General features: G+C 44.6%; 1 protein-coding gene across 2 annotated transcripts in view; it reads right to left on the bottom strand.

Annotated features, from left to right (window-relative positions):
- SNAP25 (synaptosome associated protein 25) overlaps positions 1-14099 on the bottom strand; it is a 69430-nt gene extending 55331 nt beyond the window's left edge. For both annotated transcript variants that reach the window (XM_038751134.1, XM_038751133.1), the window contains exon 1: positions 13929-14099. The gene's annotated coding sequence lies outside the window, so the exon portion shown is untranslated. The remainder of the gene's footprint in view (positions 1-13928) is intronic.
- Positions 14100-14344: the final 245 nt, after the last annotated feature.

Here is a 14344-nt window from a genome sequence, read left to right as displayed (position 1 = left end):
AGAACTTCACTCCAGTTCTCCTGGTGTGGCATTCTACACATCACCATGCTACCCATGGTACAGCTTGCTCTGCATTTAGCTCATGTTCTTAGAACAGTGCTTGGCACATAGTAAGCGCTTAACAAATACCAACATTATTAACATTACTATTATAGTCTTCAAGAGAAGAGCACAGACTCTTCAGGACTGCAGGGTTGCCCACATTTGGTTGGGCTTTTTGTTACTAGCTTGCATTGGCAGTGCTCTTAAAAAAAATCCACCAAGGAGTCTCCCTAAATTATTAAAAAAACAAACTTCAGTAATGAGCTACGCATAACGCTCTGGAAACATAAGAAAAGGCAAACAAAATCAATGAGTAGGCCACATTCAACACATTAGGGAAGCATCAACCTTTATAAAACCAACAATGTTCTAACTCTCCTTACCCCAGGTGACAGCACATGCATTTCTCAAGAGAAGAAACTACATGGGCAAAATAGTTATTAAGGACTTTAAAATATTCCTTAAAAATTATTCTGTGGATTGGCCTTAAACTGGATAACTCTTCTTTTTCCTATTGCCCGTTGGAAAAGAAGGTTTATAAGCAGTACGTCCAGCCATATTCCTGATCTCTCCCCCTCTCCCACCCCCTCTTTCTGATATCTCTGCTACGACCTTTTAATCCATAGCCCCTTATTTCCATTTTAACCATTAGGTTAAATATCAGGTGACCAGTGAGTCTGTTGTGAGCTGGAAAGAGAAAGCTGTTCTGGTATGCAAACCAATGCCTCTCCCTCCCCCTTCCCATCCAGATCACCACATTACAAATCTCCCATTCCTCAAATCCAAACACTGTCCATTGTTCTCTTGAGTGCCATCTGGCACTGGCACACACTTTCTTAGCTGGCTTAGATTCCATAGTGAAGTCACATTAAGATCCAGTGCCAACTGTTGCTGTGCTTCATCCAGATTCAAACGTGAGGCATCCAAAGAACCCAAATGGAGAGTAGGCATTGTGACAGAGGGAGTGTCGGGGTGGAAGGGTGGATGGGAAGCCTCTCAGGGGGCCAGTTACTCATGCACGTTTGTCTACGGAAGCTTTTTAGGCCAAGGACGCCATTTCTTGAGTGACACCTATGGCTTCTTTGGCTCATCATCTTGTGATTTGTCACCCAGAGAATCGTCATTCATTCAATCATATTTATTGAGCGCTTACTGTGTGCAGAGCACTGTACTAAGAGCTTGGGAAGTACAAGTTGGCAACATATAGAGATGGTCCCTACCCAACAGTGGGCTCACAGTCTAGAAAGTCATGAGCAGGAATTTGAACCTGAACTTGACCCTGAGTTTGAGAATTCTCAGCAAGCAGGCTACTGCCCATAAATGGTGAAGATGTCTCTGCCCAATTCGCTCTACCTGACGCCAGCTGGAACACTGGACCCGATTCTGGGTCGTCAGAGCGTGCAGCAGACCACCTAACCAGAAACCAGGTCCTGCCTCTTCCATCCGTGACTTCCACCTCTCCCTGCTCCCTAACTCTCACTCTGGAAAGAGCGAGGACTATGGGTACAGGGCCTGCCACTTGACTGGTGGAAAGGCTGGAGAAATAGCATCTAGACTATGTTGACTCCTTCCTCTCAAAATTCCCACCACGCTGCTGGGTGGCCCTGAATAGAATCTCCAGAAGGACTACTAACTTTCTGAAGAAGGTGGCCCCTCTGCAGTTATCCACTTGTGTTTTATGGTATTTGATAAGTGCTTACTATATGCCAAGCACAGTACTAAGTGCTGGGTTAGAAGTTATAAGAGTCCAGGGGAAGGGGAAAAAGTTGGGGAGGTGCACAAAGGGAAAAGCAGGTCTGGGAGATTCAGCTGCAAGAGAAAACTCTTCCGTTTGCCAGGTACGTTCCTTCCCCTCGGTCAGACTGGCAAACTCAGAAGGAAATGAGAAAGGAGGGAAACTGCAATAGGTCACTTAGCTTTATTAGCTTGGGTCAGATGCTGTAAGGTTCTAACTTCCCAGGCTCCCTGCTCTCCACCCCTCTTTTCTTCCTCAGCTCTTTCCTTTCCCAAGGTGGCCCAGGAATGAGCCAAGAGGGGAGGAGGAAACGTGGGACTTAAATGGCCTGGGATCTCCCAGGGACTCAGCTCACAAGTCTTCTATATGATGGGTTTGGGAAGAAGTCATACTAGGAAATAGGCTTGTTGGTTAGCCTCTTGAATTTGTTATTGGAAGGCCTGGTAAGGCAGCGATAGGTGGAAGTTGCATCGAACTTCTGCTCTAGTCCTAGACCAATTGTGAACATGCTGAAGCAGCTGCTGGCATTTACATTTAAAGCTGAAAACTTCAATTTCTCAGCATGGTTTCCTTTCCTGCAACCCCCAGTTGCAGCAACAATTTCAAAGCGTCTGCCAGACATAGGAACCCAGAGTGACAAGCATCTTTATCTTTGCTTACCTTTCTTGCCATGGGAGGCCACCCTGAAGGGGCAGATTTTGTTAGAGTTTTTTAGGAATTACATTTTCACAGCTCACAAAATTTGCCAGTATATTTCTTGGCTCAAATATCAACTCTGGGCTTGGAGAAATGGGTTACAAATGGCGGCCCTAGCAAACAAAGCCAGCTGCAAATGTTGCTGATTCACTGTATGCACGTTTCCACAAACAAAAAAAAAAAATAAAGGCGTATAAGAAAAAAAGGCCCCCCAAAAACCAGAATATAAAATGAAGTCAACAGATGTAATGTTAATGCTAGGCCACAAAATAGCTTGCAGCAATTTTCTTTTTTCAAAAAGCAAAGGATAAAAGGACGTTTTGAATATAAATTCTCAAATCCTTGAGGGTCCTGAAGCTCATTATATAAATCACAAGAAAGGGGCTTGAATAATTTACATTAAAAGCCCAATGTACTTGGATTAAATATGGATATTGAAAACACTTTAGCATAGTGATAAGACCAGTGTGGAACTAACTGTTCCTTCTAGATAGTAACTCAGATAACAAAAATGATAGAAATAGTAATAACAATGATGATAATAATAATAATAACAATTTGTTAAGCACTAATTATGTGTCAAGCACTGTGTTAAGGGACAGGATTGCTGTAAAATAATCAAGTTGGACACAGCCCCTGTACCCATTATGTTCACAGCCTAAGTAGGATGGAGAACAGTTTTTGAATCACCATTTTCAGAGGAAGAAACTGAGGCACAGAGAAGTTAATGATTTGCCCAAGGTCACTCATCAGGAAAGTTGGTGGAGCTTGGATTAGAACCCAGGTCCTCTGACTCCCAAGCCTGTGTGCTCCTTCCAATAGGGTACACAACTGTATTTTTCAACTTTCCCCAAATGGGAGAATCAGAAGACAACAAGAGATTCACTTTCCTACTTCACAACCCAAAGTGCTCAATCCACACAATAATCTGATGCAAATAAGCCCTATTACTTTGGTAAGTCTTTAAATAAATTAAGAACATTTAGCTACCAATATGACAAACAAGAACCAAAGATAACTGCAATCGGACATTTCAGAGTGTTTCATAGGTAACATTGAAGACATATCATTGAAGCTTCTTCTATCAGGAGCTAGTAGGACAACAGAATCCTCATTTATCACTATCATGCATAGAATGGCTCCCATTTGTCCCTTCCACTAGATTCTAGATTGTCAGAGCATGGAAAGGAATGTCCTTTGTTTCAAAATATGAATTTTGCCCATGTGGTACGTCTCCAATCAATCATATTTATTGAGTGCTTACTATGCGCAAAGCACCATACTAAATGCTCAGGAGAGTGCAATACAATTATCCAAGGATCTCATAACCATTGCCAGCCTTACTGACACCAAGCACTACCTCCATTTTCAAGGAGAGAGAGTGAGGAGGAGAGTGGTTGAGTAATTCTGAGTTCCAGAATTATCCAATTGGAAATTGCCAAGACTGAAAAGGAAAAAAGAAGCAGAATTTCTGGATATGGTTCCAGTGCAACATCTGCTGGGTCTCTGTCCAGTGGAGAAGGAGGTGTGTCAGGTGTGTCAGCCTTGGCCATCTGAGGTGTTCCCACATCTGAGAAGCAGCATGGTGTAGTGGGTAGAGCATGGGTGGAAGGTCATGGGTTCTAATCCCAGCTCTGCCACGTGTCTGCTGTGTGACCTTGGGAAAGTCACTTCACTTCTCTGTGCCTCAGTTTCCTCATTTGTAAAATGATGATTGAGACGATGAGCCCCACATGGGACGGGGACTGTGTCCAACACAATTTGCTTATATCCACTCCTGTGCTTAGTACAGTGCCTGGCACACAGTAAGTGCTTAACAAATATCATTATTATTATCTTGGGTGTATTGATAATTTGTCCCAGTGATGAATTGGGTTGTATTGTGAAGGGAAGAATCATATACATAAAAAAGTGGAAAAGGTGGAGAACAAGGAACATATGGAAAATGAATTCAATATGCACACATTACAGTTAGTAGTCTTCCAGAGAGTAAAGCTGTGACCATCATTAATGATCTCTGATAGTCATCTGAGGCAGGTGTGTAACAGAGCTGCAAAATAATCTCACATTTTTAACATCCATTTGAAGGGACACATTACCATTTCAACCATAACATGAAGAACTCAATCTCTAAGACTCTAAATGGGTACATCTCACTGATTTTATATATTTCGTGTCAGTAGTGAGGAATGCTGTGTGATCAGATCACAAGGGGAATAGTGAGCCAGCAAAGCAATCTAAACCATTGTAAACTGTGGCGTTACTATTATACCATTTGGGTAATTACCGTATGTTATCTCAGCACCCTGAGGAATAAAGAAAGGGCAATGATGAACAATATTTTCCTCTTTCACTTGATTTAAAAGTCAGCTGCACTGCTTCGTTAAGAAGCATTTTTCTACCTAAACTAACCAACGGAGGAAAACACAAAATCTGTAATCTGCCGGGATCAGTGTGGCCAAGTGGAAAGAGTACAGGCCTGGGAGTCAGGGGGCTTGGGTTCTAATCCCTGCACTGACGCTTACCTGTTGTATAACCTTGGGTAAGTCACTTAACTTCTCTCGGCTTGTTTCCTCATGTGTAAAATGGGGATTAAATACTTCAATCAATCACCTCACCACCTCCTTCCTCACTTCGCTGATTTTCTATTACAACCCAGCCCTCACATTTTACTCCTCTAATGCCAAATTACTCACTGCACCTCAATTTTGTCTATTTCATCGCCGACCTCTCGCCCACATCCTACCTCTGGCCTGGAACACCTTCCCTCTTCATATCTAACAGACAGTTATTCTCCTCAGCTTCAAAATCTTATGGAAGGCACATCTCCTCCAAGAGGCCTTCCTGACTAAGCCCTCTTTTCCTTTACATCCACTCCCTTTTGTATCGCCCTGACTTGGTCCCTTTTATCATTCTCCCTTCAAACCCCACAGAACTTATGTATATATACATAATTTATTTATACTACTGTCTGTCTCCTCTCTAGACTGTAAACTCATTGTGGGCAGGGAATGTGTCTGTAATACTGCTATACTCTACTCTCCCGAGGCCTTAATACAGTGCTCTGTACACAGAAAGTGCTCAATAAGTATGATTGATTAACTTCCCTGGCTTTGGGTCCCTCATCTGTAAAATAGGGACTAAATACTCATTCTCCTCCCCTTTAAACTGGGAGCTCTCTGTGGGACAGGGACTGTGTCCAACATGATTATTTTGTATCTACCCCTTCATTTTCAAATCAAGCGTTTCAGTTAAACAGAAGCCCTCAGGGATGAAATTTAAGCATTTACTTAGAAACTTTCACATATAAAAGCGATTCCTGTGCTTAATCTTCTTCACTGGGAGTTTTAGCTGTTGAAGTTACATGTCAGTTTAGTAACTCTCAATTATCCCAGCTAATGGAGGGGAGAAGTGATGTGGATAATTCAAAACACCAGATAATAAGCAATCCTGCTTGGAGTCTGCCTGAGCAGTTCCAGAAAGGTCTCGCTCGGATAATAGAGGTAGCCTTTCATCAGTGGATATTGAAAAGAGACACTGTTGAGGGCTGAATTTTGCAGTGTGGAAGGAGCCTGAAGGAAATGACGACAGCCATAAGTGAGAGATAAAGAAAACATGCTGCAGATAATGCACCTGTGAATAACTAACCTCTTTGCATAATGAATAAAGCAGTGTAAAGATTTTCCTTTTTAACTGTCAGTTTTCCCCTAGGAGAATACTGTTGCAAGGTGTAGCAGAGATTGGTTTTAAAGAAACCTTCTTGAACTCTGGACCTAATTGATAAATGCTTTTCCTTGGAATCGTGTCCATTGGCCATTTTCCCAGGTCCTCTCTTTGGCTCTATGGTGATCATGAAGACCTTTTGTTTCTTGCTGCCTTAGGCATTTTGAACCCCATAGATCAGAAAGTCTCTTTCTCCTTGGACTATGTCCTCACTGCTGCTGTGAAATATTAACTCAACTCTGACTTCTGAGAAGATCATTCTCTGCTTCGATCAGTTTTCGAGAGCAACCAGATTCATTCCACTTGGGGAATTTGGAAATGTTAATATTTAAAAGCTAAAGGCATTCTGACCACCCTGGGGAAGGTGGTGGCAGCATGGTCTAAAGGAAGGAGCACAGTCCCGGAGTCAGAGGACCTGGGTTCTAATCCCGGCTCTGCCACATGCCTGCTGTGTGACCTTGGATAAATCACTTAACTGCTCTGTGTCTCAGTTACCTCACCTGTAAAATGGGGATTAATTCTTACTCCCTTGTACTCAGACTGTGAGCCCTGTGTGGAAGAGGGACTGTGTCCAACCTGATTACCTTGTACCTTCCCTAGTGCTTGGCACATAGTAAATGCTTAACAAGTACCATAATTATTATTATTATTATTGCTCAAGATCAGAATTAGGAAGGGTCAGAAGAGAAAGCTTTTAGAAGGGAAGGTGTTTTGTTAACTCAGTTTCCAGGTTCAGATATGAGTTATCATTCACAGGCGGAATGCATGATAGAACTTCTTAGTTATATCTCCCTTCAAGTTGTTCTGGGCATGTGCAGGATACAAGAAACAGAAATCAATTGGAGCAGGGTCACATGGAATAAACCATAACTTCAGAAAGCTCCATGATTAAGTATGTCTATGTAAAAACAAGGATTTGGGAATTTGACTGATTTGGGAGACTTTTAGCTTTTGGGCTTTAGTTAATAAATTTATTGATGTATTGAGCACTTACTGTGGGCAGAGCACTGTACTAAGTGCTTGGGGAGTTAAGATGTGTTCTCAACCCTCAACAAGCTTATAGACCAAGGGGATAACTTAGGGTACCAGGTCAGCAACTAAAGCCAACATTTGATGGCCTCTTCAGGAAAAGGTACCAGATAAATGCAAATTAATGTTACTCTTGCAAGTTTACCCCACTACTCCCACTTATTAGGCAAAAGTAAGGAGCAATTTAATCATTCCCCAGGTTCTGGCCCAATATTATTCTTATAAGAAATAGCAAGGACCTGACATGGAAATTTAATACATAGGTGATCTCAGGAGGCATGCAGTATGTGGTTGGGAGGAGTTCAAAGGCCATGGAACTCACCTTCTCATTACATCATGAATATTTATGATCACTCAAAATCTCTGACCACTTGTGCTTAGAGATTTGAATCTGATTTTTAGGCCCAAATCGTTTCTTGTCTATTTTTATAGGTATTTCCCCCACTCCGGGGGATCACTTGAAGACATTCGTCTCTATTTTGATTCATCATAAAATGGCCTCCCAAATCTGCTAGCAACTGATTTTGCCTGATAAGATACTTCTGTAAACATACCTACTTGCCGGACAGACATTCTGTCCAATAATTTATGATCTTTGTGAGGCTTTTTACGGTATTTGTTTATCACTTACTATGTGCAAGACACTTTACTAAGCATTGGGTATGTACAAGCTAATCAGGCTGGACAGTCTATGTCCCACATGGGCCTCACAGATTTAATCCCCATTTTACAGATGAGGTAGCTGAGGCACAGAGAAGTGAGATGACTTGCCCAAGATCACCCAGAAGACAAGTGGTGGAGGCAGAATTAGAATCCAGGTGCTCTGACACCCAAGCCTGGACTCTTTCCACTGGATCACACAGTAATTCAGTTGCTGTATGATACTGGATAACTGATCTAACCTCTCTGTTTCTCAATTTCCCCCAGTCAAATGAACTGAGACAACACTCTTTGTCCCACTGTCATTCTAAAAGATATGTGCAATGCTTAGGGTTTTGGGGAAGAAACCTCAGTACCATTCTTCCTGAGGAAACCCCAAGGTGACTATTATCTCTATTTCTACTGCCATTCCCATTATTGTCACCAAGTGAAGCTCTTGCGGATACAGCGACATGCTTTTGGGACTCACAGAGAGACAGCAACTTCCCTTGGCCCTTGAATCCATCAAATGGAGAATTCCAGCCCAGCCTGCAGTTGCTTGGGCCTCTACTCACACTACTCCTTACCCATATAGTTAGATAAGCCACAATGAGGAACTTTCAGAGGGCAATGAGGGGTGGTGACGACGACGGTGACAGAATCATCAGCAAGAGAATAGAAACACCTACAGCCCTGCGAACCACTCCAAGTCCTAAATGGTGCTGTTTGACCCTCCCTCATCAGCCCTCCCGGAGCTCACCTCCTGCCAGGATACGAGATGGTGCAACCCCTCACTTTTCAAGTCTTTGTGAACTTTAATCAACTGAATCTCCCCTGTGTGGTGGGAGAGGCCTTCCTTTCAGACTCAAAAATGGGTTTCATGACAATCACCTCACCTTCGTTAGTGTTTTGTATTCTTGCAAAGACTCTGCACTCAGTAAGTGCCCAATAATTTCCATTGTTCAACTGAGTGGCATTGTCCCCCCAAGCAGCAATAGCAACTGGGGTTATCACAGGCTGGAACAGAAAGGGGATGGCAGGTGATAAGCAAAGGCAGTCGCAGCCAGGGCTATCAGCAGACTGAACACCACCGAGCAGCGACCTTATAATTAATTATTCTATAAAGGGATGTAAAATACTGGCTTAAATAATCTCTGACATATTTTGGAGGCCATTTTCTTTCAAAACATTTTTGTAATACCTGGATATATGCCCAGCATTTGTGCTTTACCATTTTCGATTACTTTCCAAATCTGCTTTTAGAATTTCTGGGGTTTTTTTTCCCACTCCCTGCCCATACAAGTATGAAAGAACCCAGCAACTGAACTTTCATTATGAAAATGTCCTGGGATATGGCAAAATGACCTGGATTCTGCTGAGATTCTTCTGCAGCCCGTGTTCCTCAGATTTTTATAAAGCTCACTTCTCCATTTCTTGCTTCATCATTGATTGGGGCATCTCTTCCTGGCCTAGTCTCTCTGGTTCTTACCTGATATCAGGCACTCTGCTGGCCCCATAAAGAAACAAGGTGACTGACCTCTTAGTTCACCTCTGCATGAGGCAGCAAAACAGAGAAGGAAAAAAAATCACTCCTGAACTAATTTTCCCCAGTCAGCTGTCTGGGAAAGAAAAATCAGATTCAGTGCAAGTCTCCCCAGCCAGATGTTTTTCTCAAGAAGGAATGGGAACACTCCCTAGAGACTTCCTATTTGTGTTCCCACTTCTTCAAATAGCAATAATATTAATCTCTGCAATGGCCATCTCTCTTCCTGCCCATCTACCCCACCCCCTTTCCAACTAACACCCTGCCACATAGTCACATTGTCTATTTTAGATCTGCAATGCTGTTAGTCTTTCTCTTGGGAAGCAATTCCTTTCTCAAGTCTGCCACGATCACCAAAGATTAAACATGCAACAAAGCCACTGAGCATCTGAGTGGGCTATTGGGTAGCAGGACTGGGGAGTGAGAGACAAGAAAAGGGGATAAAGGAAGAGAGAGAGAGAGAGAGAGAGAGAGAGAGAGAGAGAGAGAGAGAGAGAGAGAAATAGAGATGAATGAATGCATGCACGCACTATCTCCTATCCACTCCTGCACCTGAACTCAAGCACTGCAGCACCTTTTTTATTTCCAGTCATCTGGGTAGCCTGTTTACTGCCGCCTTCAAGATTCTCAATGTCACCGACATCTTCTCTCAATAGACCAGTCAGCAGAAACATTTAACTTTCGGTCTATTTATTCTGAAATGCACGAGGTGCACAGATTGGGAGAGAGTAAGTTGGTGGCATTCTGCATAGGGTTTGTTATTTGAATAGTCCTGAGAGTAACTACTCATTGCCCCGGATTTCTGGCTTTCACAGTCTATCTGGTGGATTGACCCCATACCTCCCAAATAGTTCTCTCTCTTCAATAACGGCCAAGTGAAATTTACATTTAATCTCTGGTCAAGGTGCATATGTGTGTGTGTGTGTGTGTGTGTGTGTGTGTGTGTGTGTAAAGGCACCCACAGACACACAAGCACACCCGTCCTTTAGAGCAGCACTGAATGGTGCCTCGAGTTGCCTGGCTCCTGTCATCAATCATCCCCTGTGACACACAGGAAGCAGCTCTCCCCGCTCTTTTGCTGGAGAGGGGCAGCCTGTCAGTTTTTCCAGCCAACAGTGATTCCTTGACATCCTTAGAGCTCTCTCTCTCTCATACTGAATTGCACTGACAAGAGCTGCTGATGCTTATCTTGTGCTAAAGTTTAAACCATTTCTTTTCTTACCTTTAAGGGATTGAAAAACGTTTTCCAGAAACAGGGAGATTAGCTGTTTCTTGAACCCGCATCATCCAAACCCAGTAGATTGAATCCTCTTTCTCTCTCCTATCCCCCCACCATTCCCCTCAATTCTATCAGTCCTGCAACTCTGGTTTCCGGGCTCTGTTTATCAGGGTCAAAACAGAACTGCACGAGATGCAAACCTTTACTGGGGTTAGCATATGTACAGCAGGTAATAGAAAACAAACCAAGATCACAATGGAGGAATAGATAATTTTCCACCTCGAAGATTTTCAAGAGATTGTCTGCATTTTTCAAATGTGAATTTCAAGACAACCTGGGAGAAATACGACCTTAGTGGGGTGATGGGGTCGGGGAGTTAATGAGCCTGTTGAGGATATCTCCTAGAAAGACCTTCATGCTAATTCTGGTCTTTTCCCTGGTTGCCCTTGAATATCAGAGAGGTCTATGTATCTGTTCTGACCTTACTTTCCATGTTTTCAAACTGAAAAGACGTCCTTAGGGAATTGTGCTCTCTTGAGAAATCTCAGAATAAATTAATTTAAATTTGTGATCTAACATGATCTTATAAATATGCCCCCAAATGTATTCGTATTCTTTCCCCTTTCTATTCTGCCATCTTCTCCCACCCCATAATGTTGACTGCAGAGTTCTGTCCTCTCCCCATTCTCTCACGAGCTGGGAACAAACAGCAGTAATTACTAATGCCCAAGCACGTAAATCTGGCAGCTCTAGTGGCTTTCATTTGACGCAACTACGCAGAGAGCTGTCTGGACGTGCAGCAGGATAGCATTCCTATGAAGTTGAAGTCTTTCTGTTTTTCTTTTTTTTATGTCTCCTTCCCATCTTACTCTTCAGCTCCATGCCCGCCCAACATCCCCTCTCCCCCCCTCGCCCCCCCACACACTGCAACACACACCACAACCAAACCTAGACTTGTTTATTTGTCCATCGGAGACTGCAAAGTCACCAACTTTTCTGCAAAACAGTTATATGGTCTTGGAAAAATGAACACTAAGGGAATTTTGCAATCTCTCTCGCACACACATTCACACACACACACACACACACACACACACACACACACACACACACACGCTCCTATGGGAAAAGGAACTAGAAGATTAATTTGTTCTTCCCCATTTAGGATCAGCAGTTCCATCACAAAAATGATCTCAGTTAATTTCTGGGAGATGTTGAAGGATATGATTTTAATGCAATGTAGGCATTTACATGCTTCTGTGAATATTTGTACATTGTCACCTTTATTCATCAAAATAAACTGACCTAGAATGCTTTCTACACGTTTTACTGAAACTAGAGGGAAGAGATGGTTTTTGCTAGTATAGAAGCTCCCAGCCAGGACTTTGAAATGGTTAAAATACTTTATTCACTGAAATCTAGGTAACCATGACCACCTCAGTGAACACCTGTGAAATTTCACAGCCTGAACTGCAGCAGCTTTTTAGAGGTCCCGTTTAAATAGAACCGCCCAGATGCTTCCACTGAAGTCACGGTTGAGGAGAACACCACTGGGTTCTCCTCAGGGAGGTATGTCACTAACGCTGGGGAGAGCAGAGGTGAATTCCTAAGTATCTTTCACCTCCTGATTGTTGTTATATTCCTTTTGAAACATTTATTTCTGTCTGATGAAGTGGAAGCTTCCTGAGTGAGCTCTTAAAATGGGCCCAGGAGGAGGAGGGAGTAGGAGGAGGGAAAAAAAGAAACCAACTCTCATACCAGAATCAATTCTATTTAGCTGTCCTGTAATTCAGAAGGCTATCTCTAAAAAGGACTCTTTAGCGCTATAGTTTCCCATCTTACTTGGGAATGGACGACATCGATCCCTTAAATAAGAGACTAATGTAGAGCACTGCTACATTATTTACACACAGACACACGCGCGCAGACACACATGCGAATGTGATCCGTAGGCTGTGCGGACCCACATCTTAATCCGTAGGACGGTCTGGGGCTGAATGCAGATATTTTGGGATTCCAAAAGGGGAAGTGTGTGTGTGTGGAGGGGGGAGATACAGGTTTATTTCCACAAACGGACCGGTCAATCTAAAATCAAGAGAAGCGGGGAAAGGACGAAGGGAAGGGAAGTGTGAAGTGTGAGGGAGCTTATACTGGTTGGATTTTCCCTACTTCACTTCCTTCGGTTGAAAGATCCCTGGGAGACTCGGGGGGTGGGGGGGGAGGCCTTTCCCGGAACCCGCATTTTGGGGTCACGCTCGCTCTGCGCCAGGTGAATGCGGGTGTCGCAGGCTGCCAGGCTCTGCTGTCCCTGGTTCTGAAAGGTGGCACCGGGCAGCCGCAGTCCCCTGGTTGTCCCTGTCCAGGGTGCCCAGCTCCAGGGCCCAAAAACCTCCCGGGGGGGGGGGGGGGGCAGAGGACCGGCCCAAGGGGGCCCGAAAGGCTGCAGCTCTTACTGCTTCGGCTGGTTCTGGGTGGGTCTCCCCGCACCTCCTCCCCTCCTCTCCCCCCACCCGCATCTCTCCTTCTAATTCTTCATTTCCCTGGCAGAGAGCATCACTCGGGAGGATGAGAGTCACCGGCCAATCAATCAATCAATCAATCAATCAATCGTATTTATTGAGCGCTTACTATGTGCAGAGCACTGTACTAAGCGCTTGGGAAGTACAAATTGGCAACACATAGAGACAGTCCCTACCCAACAGTGGGCTCACAGTCTAAAAGGGGGAGGCAGAGAACAAAACCAAACATACCACCAAAATAAAATAAATAGGATAGACAGGTACAAGTAAAATAAATAAATAAACAGAGTAATCAATATGTACAACCATATATACATATGTACAGGTGCTGTGGGGAAGGGAAGGAGGTAAGATGGGGGGATGGAGAGGGGGACGAGGGGGAGAGGAAGGAAGGGGCTCAGTCTGGGAATGCCACAAGGTTTACTAAAAATATTCGGGGTTGGGGGGGGGGGGCGAAGGAAGCATCTCGAACCCTGAAGGCTGGGGAAGGGAAAGTAACCGTCCCGGTAACAGTGGAACAAGACTGGAGTGTCCACCCTGATCTTTCTTTTTCCCGTCTGGGGGGCTGCGGGGCTTCCCCACCCCCTGCCCCCTTTTTCCCCCCTTCTGCTCACCTCCACCTCTCTCCTCCAACCCTCCCACCCCGAAGCTACAATATGCCCCTCTGACACGCACCCCCAAACCCCTCGCCTTTGTAGTAGCCCCATCCGGAGGCGATCTCCCCCCCCTCAACCACATTCGCGCTGGACTCACAACCACATACACCTTGGTGGGGTCACTTACCTGGGCCTCTGGAGGGGAGGATGCGGGGGAGAGGCGAGGCTCCAGACGGGGTTGAAGCCTAGGGATGTTCAGAGAGGCTGTGCCATCGCAGGGAGGGGAGGAAGGACGCGTCGCTCCCGACCTCCCCGAGTTTTCTCCTTCAATGCAAAGGGAGCTCTGCCCTCATCAAAGATGGCCGTCCTCTTTTGACGTCAGCGGCTTTTAATAGACATCTCATCAAGGGGAGGGCAGAGGAGGAAGTGAGATGGAGCGAGGAGGGGGAGACGGACGGTGGAGAGCTGGAGAGCTGCAGCGCGTTGCAAGCCTTCCCAGCTGGGCCCCTGAATGGGTTGGGTGTGGGGGCTGGGGGAGCCTTCGTTTAGAGGACCAGGGGTCGGGGGGCACTAATTGCAACGTGATGGGAATATGTCCAGGAC

Source organism: Tachyglossus aculeatus, chromosome 9 (assembly GCF_015852505.1).
Source record: "Tachyglossus aculeatus isolate mTacAcu1 chromosome 9, mTacAcu1.pri, whole genome shotgun sequence".
Lineage (NCBI taxonomy): Eukaryota > Metazoa > Chordata > Mammalia > Monotremata > Tachyglossidae > Tachyglossus > Tachyglossus aculeatus.
Note: the sequence above shows the minus strand (reverse complement) of the source record. Positions and strands in the feature narration are given on the sequence as shown.